Source organism: Neolamprologus brichardi, chromosome 12, assembly GCF_056152115.1.
Source record: "Neolamprologus brichardi isolate AB-2024 chromosome 12, ASM5615211v1, whole genome shotgun sequence".
NCBI classification, from domain to species: Eukaryota; Metazoa; Chordata; class Actinopteri; order Cichliformes; family Cichlidae; genus Neolamprologus; species Neolamprologus brichardi.
The window spans coordinates 33,731,724-33,744,710 of NC_142115.1; the positions used below are offsets into that span (position 1 = coordinate 33,731,724).

Here is a 12,987-nt window from a genome sequence, read left to right on the forward strand (position 1 = left end):
CATTTCCTACAATTGTCTAACCGTTAAACAGGGACACAATTAAATGTTTCTGACTGTCGTATGGTGATGATGCCTAATCCTTTATTAAGAGCACATAAGAAGAGTTTGGTCTCGTGCAGTGCTCAACAATAGAATGTATTTTTTTATATGTATTTTTGTAGAAATTTCACAGAATTTTATGGTGATATTGTTTTAATTTATTACTAAAACTTATGTATCCTGACCAACTTATTCACAGTAATATAGAACCAGTATGCAAGTAGCTGAAGTTCACTATATACTGTATATTTTCCCACTCTTTTAAATGTTGTTGGAATACAAAATAAAGTAATTTGAAATCTGATACAACTTGATACACGCAATTTATTACACTTAACTATGGATCACTATTCATCACTTTGCTGTTTTAACAAAAAATAAATACAGAAATGTCTGAATTGTTAAATTTAATAATAACATGACTACATTTAACTAGTTAAAACATATATTCAGGATTTATTAAAGTTTTGCATCTGACACCTATTTATTATGCGATTTTTCTTTTTTTATTGAGGGATAATTGAAGTCACTATTTTTGTCAAGTTTCAGCTTTACCATTTTGTTACATGAAACATTTTAAAAGTACTTATTGTTTTTACTCTTAAACTTTTTGAGGTCGAAGTCGTCATCAGCAATGACCTATAACCCCGAGTAGTATTTATTTAAAACTGTTTCCTAAGGTTTTGATCATCAGACAACAAACTACTAAACATTCTCACTGACAATATATAAAAAACTATGAAGGGTTAGGTTTAACGTGATTACCTTTCATTAAGCACTAACGTCTTATTTGCTGCATGAGTAAAGTGAAGTATTGGACTGTATCACTTTACTGGAAGAACGTGAAAGCTGAAGAATTTGTTCAAACTGGTCTTATCCTGAAGAACAGAAATTTACCATCGCTTTCGAATAAGAAATAAAGAAGCTTATTGGTGTTTCCTTATATTATTTAATTTGACCTGAATCAATGCAAGTTTTTAGTTATTGAAACCAAAGAAGACTTGAAGGACAATCTCATAGTGTTTAGAGTTTCACTTTAGTTTCTCAAATTCACCCGCATTTCATTATTTTATTTTTATTTTTATTTTTTTCAAATGGTACAGTGAATTATGCATTTTTTCTCATATTTATACTTTAATTAAGATCATATGAACAGTCTGGGGTTCCAAACCACAATCACCTTTACTGTGCAACATGCTCGTCTCTAGCTTCCAAACTTCTTGTCAGCCTCTATTTACTGAAGGAACACAAACTTTAAGTTATCTGCAGATATAACTTAACCTTTAAATCTGAGTTTTTATCTTAAAAGCCAAAACCAAAGGAGACCTGGCAAATACATCTGACCTCCAAGTTTATATATTGGCCAGTCCATATTTTCCTAACTTAAACTTGATCTCAGGTATATCTCTCATAGTTATTAGGGTGATACAAGCTCTTGAACTCAAACCATTAGCTTAAGAAATAATCTAACATGTTGACATCTTTGTCAGAATCTCTTTCAGATATGTGCCATCCAAACTTGCTGGCACTTGCAGTGCTGCTATGCTCTACATTGTTGGTAAATGGAGGGAAAGTCTTGGTGTTCCCTATGGATGGAAGTCACTGGATCAACATGAATATCATCATCGAAGAGCTTCACTCCAGAGGTCATGAAGTCACAGTGGTGCGGCCAAATGATACCTGGTACATCAAGTCAGAGTCCCCTCACTACAAGACCATCCCTATAAATTCCTCGGCCGGATTTGATGAAGAGTGCTTTGGGGGATTTGTTATGAAAACACTAATCATGCGTCGACAAGGTGCTTCACTGTGGACACGTTTATCAATAGAATATGATTTAGTGAAAGCGTTTTATGAAGTGCATGTCAAAGTGCTTGAGATGGTGGAACGCATGTTTGAGGATACCAAGCTGATGCAGAGCCTCCGTGATGACAAATATGATTTGGTTCTGACTGATCCTGCAATTGGTACAGGTGTTCTTATGGCTCACCGTTTGGGTCTTCCACTTGTCTTTAATGTCCGATGGACTATTCAGGGTGATGGCCATTTTGCAATTGCACATTCCCCACTCTCTTACATTCCCATACCAGGGTCAGAGCTGACTGACAAGATGACTTTCATTCAGCGTGTCCAGAATATGCTCTACTTTTTCTTCTCAACTTTACAAATTTGGTATGTCACAGAACCAACTTACAAACCATTTGTCCATCATCATTTTGGCAGTGACGTACATTACATGGAGCTGTTTCAGTCAGCAGATATCTGGCTGATGAGAAACGATTTCACCTTTGAGTTCCCTCGACCCACAATGCCAAACGTTGTCTACATGTCAGGATTTCAGTGCAAACCCTCCAAGCCCCTGTCTAAAGAGCTAGAGGACTTTGTGCAGAGCTCGGGTGAACATGGTGTCATTGTGATGACACTGGGGACGCTGGTAGAAGAACTTCCAGAGGACATCGCTGAAGACATTGCTGCTGCTTTTGCAGAGCTTCCTCAGAAGGTGATTTGGAGGCACAAAGGCAAAAGACCATCCACCCTTGGTAATAACACGCGAATCTTGGACTGGTTGCCCCAAAATGACCTCCTGGGTCACCCCAAGACCAGAGTGTTTGTGGCCCACGGAGGCACCAATGGGATACAGGAGGCCGTTTACCACGGTGTGCCCCTGGTTGGCCTGCCCCTTATGTTTGACCAGGCTGATAACTTCTTCAGGATGAAAGCAAGAGGTGTGGCCAAAGTCCTTGATATTGCAACAGTGAACAAAGAAAACTTCTTGGAGGCGCTAAAGGAGGTACTCTACCAACCATGCTACAGGGAGAAGATGAAGGACCTGTCCAGCATCCAAAGAGATCAGCCTATGAAACCGCTGGACCGAGCCATGTTCTGGATCGAGTTTGTCATGCGGCACAAAGGAGCGGCGCACTTAAGGACGGAGTCTTACAAGATGTCCAACATCCAGTACTACTCGATTGATGTGGCAGCCTTTCTGCTGACAGTTATTCTGCTAGTATTTACCATTTTTGTTTCAGCAGTCAGGTTTCTGTTCCATAAATTATTTTAAAGAAACAAAGTCAAAAAGGAATGATTATTGTGTTACAAAATTTGTATGCTTGTCGTCTGTTCTCTATTCAGAAGAAGGACGGAGATAAATTCGTACAGGTAGTGTAACAAACCTGAGTGTGTGTGCAGCTCAATTCAGCTATACAAGCCTCACATTTTCTAATGACCTTGGTCTACTCATATTTCAGATGTATTTTTGCTTATTTGTCAGTATCTTAAAAACCTAAAATAGAAATTATTTTCAGTGTTGTTCAGGGAAAAGTTAGTAAATGAAGCAAGCAAATCAATGACTCAGTTATGGGTTTATATTCATTTGATTTGGAATAGTCTGCTGTTTAAACACTTTAAGAATCATCACATTTCCTACAATTGTCTAACCGTTAAACAGGGACACAATTAAATGTTTCTGACTGTCGTATGGTGATGATGCCTAATCCTTTATTAAGAGCACATAAGAAGAGTTTGGTCTCGTGCAGTGCTCAACAATAGAATGTATTTTTTTATATGTATTTTTGTAGAAATTTCACAGAATTTTATGGTGATATTTTTTTAATTTATTACTAAAACTTATGTATCCTGACCAACTTTTTCACAGTAATATAGAACCAGTGTGCAAGTAGCTGAAGTTCACTATGTACTATATATTTTCCCACTCTCTTTTAAATGTTGTTGGAATACAAAATAAAGTAATTTGAAATCTGATACAACTTGATACACGCAATTTATTACATTTAACTATGGATCACTATTCATCACTTTGCTGTTTTAACAAAAAATAAATACAGAAATGTCTGAATTGTTAAATTTAATAATAACATGACTACATTTAACTAGTTAAAACATATATTCAGGATTTATTAAAGTTTTGCATCTGACACCTATTTATTATGCGATTTTTCTTTTTTTTATTGAGGGATAATTGAAGTCACTATTTTTGTCAAGTTTCAGCTTTACCATTTTGTTACATGAAACATTTTAAAAGTACTTATTGTTTTTACTCTTAAACTTTTTGAGGTCGAAGTCATCATCAGCAATGACCCCCAACCCCGAGTAGTATTTATTTAAAACTGTTTCCTAAGGTTTTGATCATCAGACGAAAAACTACTAAACATTCTCACTGACAATATATAAAAAACTATGAAGGGTTAGGTTTAACGTGATTACCTTTCATTAAGCACTAACGTCTTATTTGCTGCATGAGTAAAGTGAAGTATTGGACTGTATCACTTTACTGGAAGAACGTGAAAGCTGAAGAATTTGTTCAAACTGGTCTTATCCTGAAGAACAGAAATTTACCATCGCTTTCGAATAAGAAATAAAGAAGCTTATTGGTGTTTCCTTATATTATTTAATTTGACCTGAATCAATGCAAGTTTTTAGTTATTGAAACCAAAGAAGACTTGAAGGACAATCTCATAGTGTTTAGAGTTTCACTTTAGTTTCTCAAATTCACCCGCATTTCTTTTTTTCTTTTTTTTCAAATGGTACAGTGAATTCTGCATTTTTTCTCATATTTACACTTTAATTAAGATCATATGAACAGTCTGGGGTTCCAAACCACAATCACCTTTACTGTGCAACATGCTCGTCTCTAGCTTCCAAACTTCTTGTCAGCCTCTATTTACTGAAGGAACACAAACTTTAAGTTATCTGCAGATATAACTTAACCTTTAAATCTGAGTTTTTATCTTAAAAGCCAAAACCAAAGGAGACCTGGCAAATACATCTGACCTCCAAGTTTATATATTGGCCAGTCCATATTTTCCCAACTTAAACTTTATCTCAGGTATATCTCTCATTAGTTATTAGGGTGATACAAGCTCTTGAACTCAAACCATTAGCTTAAGAAATAATCTAACATGTTGACATCTTTGTCAGAATCTCTTTCAGATATGTGCCATCCAAACTTGCTGGCACTTGCAGTGCTGCTATGCTCTACATTGTTGGTAAATGGAGGTTTTGAGGGAGGGATTATTTTACAGAAACAAAGTCAAAAAGGAATGATGATTGTGTTACAAAATTTGTAACCACTTACTTCTGTATTTAGTTTCAGAAAATGAGCTCAATATAAATGTTTCTTGAATTTTCATCTTGCAATTTTGAATACAGATAAACAAGACAATGTTGCTGACTGACATTACTGTACAATCTTTATAATCCATACATCTACCCTTTAAAAAGTTAAATTTAAATTTACATTTAAGTGTAATTAAATTTAGTTACAGAAAAACAACATTAGCATTCTGGCCGTTATATTTACCGTAATACAGACACAGTGTGCAATATATATATTAAAAACAGTACTGTACCACTTTCTTACCTGTCAGCATAAATCACTATCAGTCACGATTGGTTATTTAAGAATATCCCTTAATGTTTCTATTGCTGATGTAATTATTAATTTAGCTATATTAATAATTACTACATGATTTTGGGATTTCTGCTATCTAATTCGTTTTCAGCTTCGCAAAACATAATTTAAATTCTTAATTATTTTGTCTTTTAAACCTTTGATTTCTAAAAATGTTTGGACACACCTTCTCATTTAATATTTTTTTCTTTATTCTTCTGAGTATTTACATTGTAGATTCTCAGTCAAGGCATCAAAACTATGAATGAACACATACCGAATATAAACAAAAAAGTGTGAAATAACTCAAAAAATGTTTTGGATTAGCCTCCTTTTGCTTTGATTACTGCTTTGCACACTCTTGGCATTCTCTCGTTGAGCTTCATGAGGTCACCGGAAATTGTTTTCCAGCAGTCTTGAAGGAGTTTCCAAAGATCACAAGCACTTGTTGGCCTTTTTGCCTTCACTTTGCTGTCCATCTCATCCCAAACCATCTCAGTTGGGTTTAGGTCAGGTGACTATGGAGGCCAGGCCATCTGGCACAGCACTCTATCACTCTCCTTTATCAAATAGCCCATACACAGCCTGGAGGTGTGTTTGGGGCCATTGTCCTGTTGAGAAATAAATGATGGTCCAAGTAAACGCAAACCGCATGGGATGGCATGCCGCTGCATCTGTTCACGTTTTCTGCATTGCACAAAGACACGGCAGGTGGAACCAAAGATCTCAAATTTGGACTCATTAGACCAAAGTACAGATTTCCACTGGTCTAATGTCCATTCCTTGTGTTTCTTGGCCGAAACAAATTTCTTCTGCTTGATGCTTTTCCTTAGTCGTGGTTACTTAGCATCTATTTGACCATAAAGGCCTGATTCACACAGTCTCCTCTGAGCAGCTGATGTAGAGATGTATCTGCTGCTTTAATATGAGGCGTGTTAACTTGCAGTTTCTGAGGCTGGTGACTCGAAAGAATTTGTCCTCAGCAGCAGAGTTGACTCTTGGTCTTCCTTTCCTGGGGTGGTCCTAATGTGAGCCAGTTTCGTTGTAGCGTTTGATGGTTTTTGCGACTGCACTTGGGGGCACATTCAAAGTTTTAGCAATTTTACGAATCGACTGACCTTCAGCTCTTAAAGTAATGATGAACTGTCGTTTCTTTTTACTTAGCTGATTGGTTCTTGCCATACTATGAATTCTAACTGTCGTTAAATAGGGCTGTCAGCTGTGTACCAATCTGACTTCTGCACAACACAACTGATGATCCCAATCCCATTAAGAAGGCAAGAAATTCCACAAATGAAGCCTGACAAGGCACACTTGTGAAGTGAAAACCATTTCAGGTGACTACATCATTGAGTGACTACTCATTTAGAGAAGGCCAAAGGTTTGCAACGATGTCAAGAAAGCAAAGGGTAGCTACTTTCAGGAATCTAAAATATGAGACATACTTAGAGTTATTTTTTTTTTTCTTTCTTTTTTTAAATACATAATTCCAGATATTATGCTTCATATATTTGATGTCTTCAGTATGTATCTACAAAAGCAGAAACATTTATTTTTACTAGAAAGTTGTAAAAATAAAGAAAACCCATTAAGTGAGAAGGTGTCCAAACTTTTGATTGGTGGTGTGCATCATCATCGGCAGTGACCCCAATCATAAATCTTACCCTATTATTAAGCCTAATAAACCAAACAGAATATGTATTCTTTCATTCATTTAAAATTCTGACCATGTTTAGCACATGGCTTTCACAGAGAATTAAAGTTCATTGAAATGTATTTGACAATGATATTTTGCATCAACCGTGATGATTACTTCCTAAATTTGAAATTAAATTTGAACCTTTATCAACAGTTTGATGTCTTTATTAGAATTCCTGATTATTCTTGTTATACTTTGTTCTTTTTTTCCTGTTTCCTTGTTCCTTTTGTGTTTAAAACATGGAAATATAAATATTCTTCATTATACATAGAAACTCAGAGACCCATCCTTGCATTAAACATCAGCTAGATTACAGCAACTATGTTTGTGTCCACCCTGTCCACTGTCACGCTTCTCTTAAGACTGAACTAATTAGTATCTAAATTCTGGATAAGGAAACACTTTAAGCTAAATTTTGAATGATTTCTTTTAACTCTTACTATTCATCAGATGTCATCTTTTACTGTAAACTACAGAGCAAAAAAAGATTATATTTAAAACATAAAATCATGTCGATTCTGAAAGAATGCTCAGTTAGTATGTGGCTAAATCACCGCTTGACCCTAATTCGGTGTATGTTAAGAGGTTAAGGTTAAGGGTTTAGCCCAGGTCTACACAAGTGACCTGCTGCTGAGGTTATACAAGCCAGAGAGCAAACAGCCACAGATCCTCTGAATCAGGTTGAAGTTCCTGGCTGTTGGAGCGACAACAACCCAAGTTAAGTCTCTTTTTCTTGACTCTCTTCTTACTGCTTTACTATTAGTTCATCATAATTCTGATGAGTATTTGGGGATTATCAAGCTGTGAGGCAAGAGGAGAAAAGGTTTAACTTACAGCAGCTAGAAGGAGTAGAAAGAAACAATTCTCCAGGACTCAGTTGGCCATCCTGTTGCCTGTTCACATCTGCCTCCTTGTGGTTGTTAGAGGAAGGACTACATGGAGAGAGATGGCACATATTATAGAACCACGAGACTCATTTTAATTTCATCCACTACATACAACACAAGATTGTAAAGAGGATGAGTTCATGTTTTTACTTAACTGCTCTATGAAGCCCCCCATTGTTTTCCCCAAGTGAATCAAGAAATTCAAATTCAAATTCATGGGAAACTTTTTGTTGGATTATGTTTTTCTTTCTTACTATAAAATAAACTTTATAGCCTTAAACAGTCAAAAGTCAGACAATTCATTTACAGCCCTCGTGTGTCATAGTTTTTCACATGAGTTCACGCTGTGCGTTTATTATGTTACACATAAAAATCGTAACTTAAAAGGAATTAAACAAGTGGAACCGCACCTTCTCGGACAGACCCTCTCCTCTCCTCCCATGCTACCGTTCCTCAGCCCCTTTTGACCCGATGAGGTGACGGCAGTGGTGCGGAAAGCCGTCTCCAGGTAGCTAAGTGGCAACGTCCTGTTGACTGGCTGGTGAATCTGAGCTCCGCTCCACCGAGTCAGAGCCGCCCGGCTGCCCACATAGAAATGAACAAGGGCAGGTAAGGAGTCGAAGGCCTCGCCCTCCAAGCTGTACTGAACCCGAGTGTACGTCTCAGCGGACTGAACCACCGCCTTCCCGATGAGGAAGTGAAGCGTTTTCTGCTCCCACCGGCTGGTAAGGACAAAGTCACCCTGACTGTGTGACTGGACTGAGAGTCCCTGACGAGAAAGTCACCATGGTTCACCACAAGGCTCTCCGACACCTGAACAGATGTTTTAATTTCTGTTAGTTATTAGACGTTTCATCATTTTTACATTTATACTGATGTGATTAAAGATGCAGTGTGATGTTTCACTTTTATAATATGTTGTCTAATTGATATATTAATTTTATTTTAAAAATGTTTGGAATGAATTTTGTTCAAGACAAAAAAATACAATACTAGTCACATAACACAAAATGTGTCTGTGTTTAAGAGTGATGTTAAGAATATTTGTGAAAGTTTTTTACATTTGCACATCTAAACACTCAGACACAGAGGAAGAAATCCAAGTTAGTTTAAATCTCATTCCTGAAAGTGTTTCTCAAACTGTGAGGCTTGGATAGGGCTGCTGCTGGAGGGTGAACCACCAGGGGAAAAATAAAGTCAAACTAAGTTAAAGTAAACAGGATTCATGAAAAATAAACAAGCATTTCCAAACACTATCATGCTGACCTTTATTTCACTAAATTCCCTTTTCGTATTGACACTAAATGATTGATAAGAATTGTGGAAGCATCAACTTTTCTGCTTCTGCTTTTTTGATTTTTGTATTTAAAATGAAAACTTAGAATAGAGGCTGGCATGTATTGAACAGAGAGGAAAACCTTTTGAAGGGGTTTTGTAATATAAAGTATACCTGAACTCCTTCTAACGTCATTCTGTCTCCAAAGTTTAGCCCGATGCTCCCCCTTGTGGCCTAATAGCTACATGACTGTGGTATCTGAGTAAATGCAGTAGTAAGCTCTGCAGTCTAGGCTTTGCTGTGTGGGGTTTGCAGGTTCTCCCTGTGACTGTATGGGTTCTCTCTGGGTTTTGCAAATGTGAATGTTTTCTGTCTCTCTGTTAGCACTGCGATAAACCGGCAAACTGTCCAGAGTGCACTCCACCTTTCACCCTCTGTCTGCTGGGACAGGCGCCATTGACTCTCAACTGGATAAGCAATTAAGAAAACCGATGGAAGTTATTTCTACAGGTTCTGTTTGTTCAGTTCTGCTCTGAATCCAGTTCTAGCTGGATGGGGCAAAGGCATTTCTTTAAAACAAGCTTGCTTTAATAATATGTTTTTTCAAAACCCAAAGATACTCTCTGTTTTATCAGGAAGCAATACAGCAAATCTGACAGAAAAAGGAAAGATGCAAAAGAAAAGTTGTTCTAATGGTGATATAGTTATCCATGCTTCAGTGAGCTCATTAGTCTCTTAGATTGAAGATGCTTTTTAACCAGCATGAGCTTTTCCCCTGAAACAACAACCTTTCCCCTTCAGGTAGCCTTCATTCCCACATCAGCCAATGAGCTTGTCCTTCCATTATAGGATGTTGGATACATCTGACTTCTTGATGGGTGCATTACATATTTTAATAAACTTCATTTTATGTTTTAGTTTTCTTCTTTATTCTCTGCAGAACTACTTTGTTACATTACTCTTTATGTTACTTTTTTGTTACTCAGTATCACCTGTGTAGATTCCGATTAACAATCTAACACTAAACCTTTCATATTCACACATATCTGCACAAAACAATCCCTGTCCTAATAAGGAGAACACCTAAAAGTCCTTTCCTTTCACAGCCTAGACAAATATCTGACAAAACCAACAACCGATTCGGTGAAAAAACAGCCCACAGAGCACATCACAGGAAAAATATTTTTCCGTTAGTGGGTTCGACTGTATGAACAAGTATGGAAATGCACACTCCTACAAGACTTTTGTTGCGTGTTGAGAAACAAACTTTGACTCTTTGGTTCACGCTCACTTACACTCTGGGTCAGGAGATGTGTAGTCCTCCTGAAGGTTTCCCTGATTGGTCAAGTATACTAATTTTCTTTAGCTCCAGTTGCTTCATCACGAGCCTCGCAACTTTGGTGATGAAGCAGCTGGAGTCCAATGTTTTAAAAAAGTGAAAGGAAAAGTAAAGAAACTAAAATTAAACCAACTTTTGAGAGCATACCCCCCTCCCCCCCCCCCCCCCACTCACTACCATCCCCACACCCCCTTAACCACCACCGCCCACTATTTCCACTCTCTTGTTTTTGTTTCATTGCTGCATTTCTAATCGATTACTATCCCACGCTCTAGTCTGTATTAACGTCGATCAGTAACTAAGAAACTAAAGCCATTTTTGTTACGTAATGTTCACAGCTGGTTTGTGGTGAAAACACACTTGTAGGGCAGATGCTGGGAACTGTTTTTTTCTCCCCGCAATTGGACTATAAATAGACGTAGCCATTGTGAGATCACCCACTGATTTAAGCCTCTGCATTTTGAAGCTTCGTCTTTGGTCAATACCACATTTCTTAGTTTCTTAGAGCTGGAATATTCATACATATTTAAACTTACTAGCTAATGCTACCTACAACCAAATTCATGGAAAGTATTTACTAAAAAGCAAGCCATATTATTTGCCAGATAGCATCATTAAAAGTGCTCCGCAAGATACCAAACTTGGTTGAGAGGTCTAGTTCAGTGAGTCAATTTAATGGAGGTCAGGCCTAGCAGGTAGTTGTTGGGTCTACCTGTTGACACACCTGTCATTCAAAACAGTCATCCCCTTGAGATTAATAAAATCCATACAGTTGATAAGAGAGCTCAATAGTGTTTTTTGAACAAGGCTGTAAACATGTCTATGTTTGCTGGATATACTTTGACATGGCGTCAGCCTCAAGTGGCCATTGGAGGAACTGCATGTTTTTGCCACTTCAGTGTTGGTTTCTTTTTGCAGCCCTGGAAATGCTTGGTCAAAATTAAACAGTCCATTACAGTCTGGCCCGTGTGATGCCCAGTTCCATGCAAGTGACGCTGTGTAATTGTCTGGTACAAACTGAGTACCCCTCGATGCCTAAACATTGAACAGCCAGTATGTTCAGGACTGAAACACACTATTTCCTGCTGAGTGCTGCATAAGTAACAGTGCATAACGTCCAGAACTGATTCTCCCAACATTGTCTGAAGTTAATGCATGAAAGCTAAAAACATCCTTTATTCATAGTTCCTTTTTGTGTAACCCTAAATAACACAAGTAATGAAGCGTTTTTAAAAATTCTGAAATTTTTATGCAACAGCTGCAAAATAAAAAGTGTGTATTTGCATGTGCATATGTCAGAGGCAGACCTGCCAGGGGATGCATCCGTGGTACCAAGCGTGGCTCTTCAGGTTTGTGCCGCTCAGCCTCAGCTCTTCCTCCAGCTGCTTCCTCAGTTTCTCAGACGGCGCCTCCAACCAGAACTTCTCCTTGGAGAACTTAAAAGACTAAATTCTGCTAGTCTATTAAACTTTGAATCTTCACTTAAAACTTGAACTTTTTGTTCAGTGTTCTCTACCTGGGTTTATATATATGGGTTTTGGCACAGACACATTTTTAATGATGCATTTCCATGATTTGTTTCTATGGTTTTTGCATTTTTGCACGTGTTACCCTGTAACAAAAGTCACAAATTTTTAATTCAATTCAATTTTATTTATATAGCGCCAAATCACAACAAAAGTCGCCTCAAGGCGCTTCATAGATACAGAGAAAAACCTCAACAATCATATGACCCCCTATGAGCAAGCACTTTGGCGACAGTGGGAAGGAAAAACTCCCTTTTAACAGGAAGAAACCTCCGGCAGAACCAGGCTCAGGGAGGGGCTGGGCCATCTGCTACGACCGGTTGGGGTGAGAGAAGGAAGACAGGATAAAAGACATGCTGTGGAAGAGAGAGAGGTTAATAACAGATATGATTCAATACAGAGAGGTCTGTTAATACATAGTGAGTGAGAAGGGTGACTGGAAAGGAAAAACTCAATGCATCATGGGAATCCCCCGGCAGCCTACATCTATTGCAGCATAACTAAGGGAGGATTCAGGGTCACCTGGTCCAGCCCTAACTATATGCTTTAGCAAAAAGGAAAGTTTTAAGCCTAATCTTAAAAGTAGAGATAGTGTCTGTCTCCCGAATCCAAACTGGAAGCTGGTTCCACAGAAGAGGGGCCTGAAAACTGAAGGCTCTGCCTCCCATTCTACTTTTAAATACTCTAGGAACAACAAGTAGGCCTGCAGAGCGAGAGCGAAGTGCTCTAATAGGGTGATATGGTACTACAAGGTCATTAAGATAAGATGGGGCCTGATTATTTAAGACCTTGTATGTGAGGAGCAGGATTT

General features: G+C 37.8%; 2 pseudogenes across 2 annotated transcripts in view; one reads left to right on the plus strand and one right to left on the minus strand.

Moving 5' to 3' along the window:
* LOC148100328 (UDP-glucuronosyltransferase 2A2 pseudogene) overlaps positions 1–3,111 on the plus strand; it is a 41,973-nt pseudogene extending 38,862 nt beyond the window's left edge. Inside the window, exon 3 of the transcript XR_015719867.1 lies at positions 1,530–3,111. The product of XR_015719867.1 is annotated as a UDP-glucuronosyltransferase 2A2 pseudogene (transcript). The remainder of the gene's footprint in view (positions 1–1,529) is intronic.
* The window catches only part of LOC148100331 (SH2 domain-containing protein 3C-like), a 32,536-nt pseudogene that overhangs the window by 18,199 nt on the left and 1,350 nt on the right, over positions 1–12,987 (minus strand). Inside the window, exons 2-4 of the transcript XR_015719886.1 lie at positions 11,958–12,086; positions 8,446–8,848; positions 7,983–8,080 (exon numbers count right to left, since the gene is read on the minus strand). The product of XR_015719886.1 is annotated as an SH2 domain-containing protein 3C-like (transcript). The remainder of the gene's footprint in view (positions 1–7,982; positions 8,081–8,445; positions 8,849–11,957; positions 12,087–12,987) is intronic.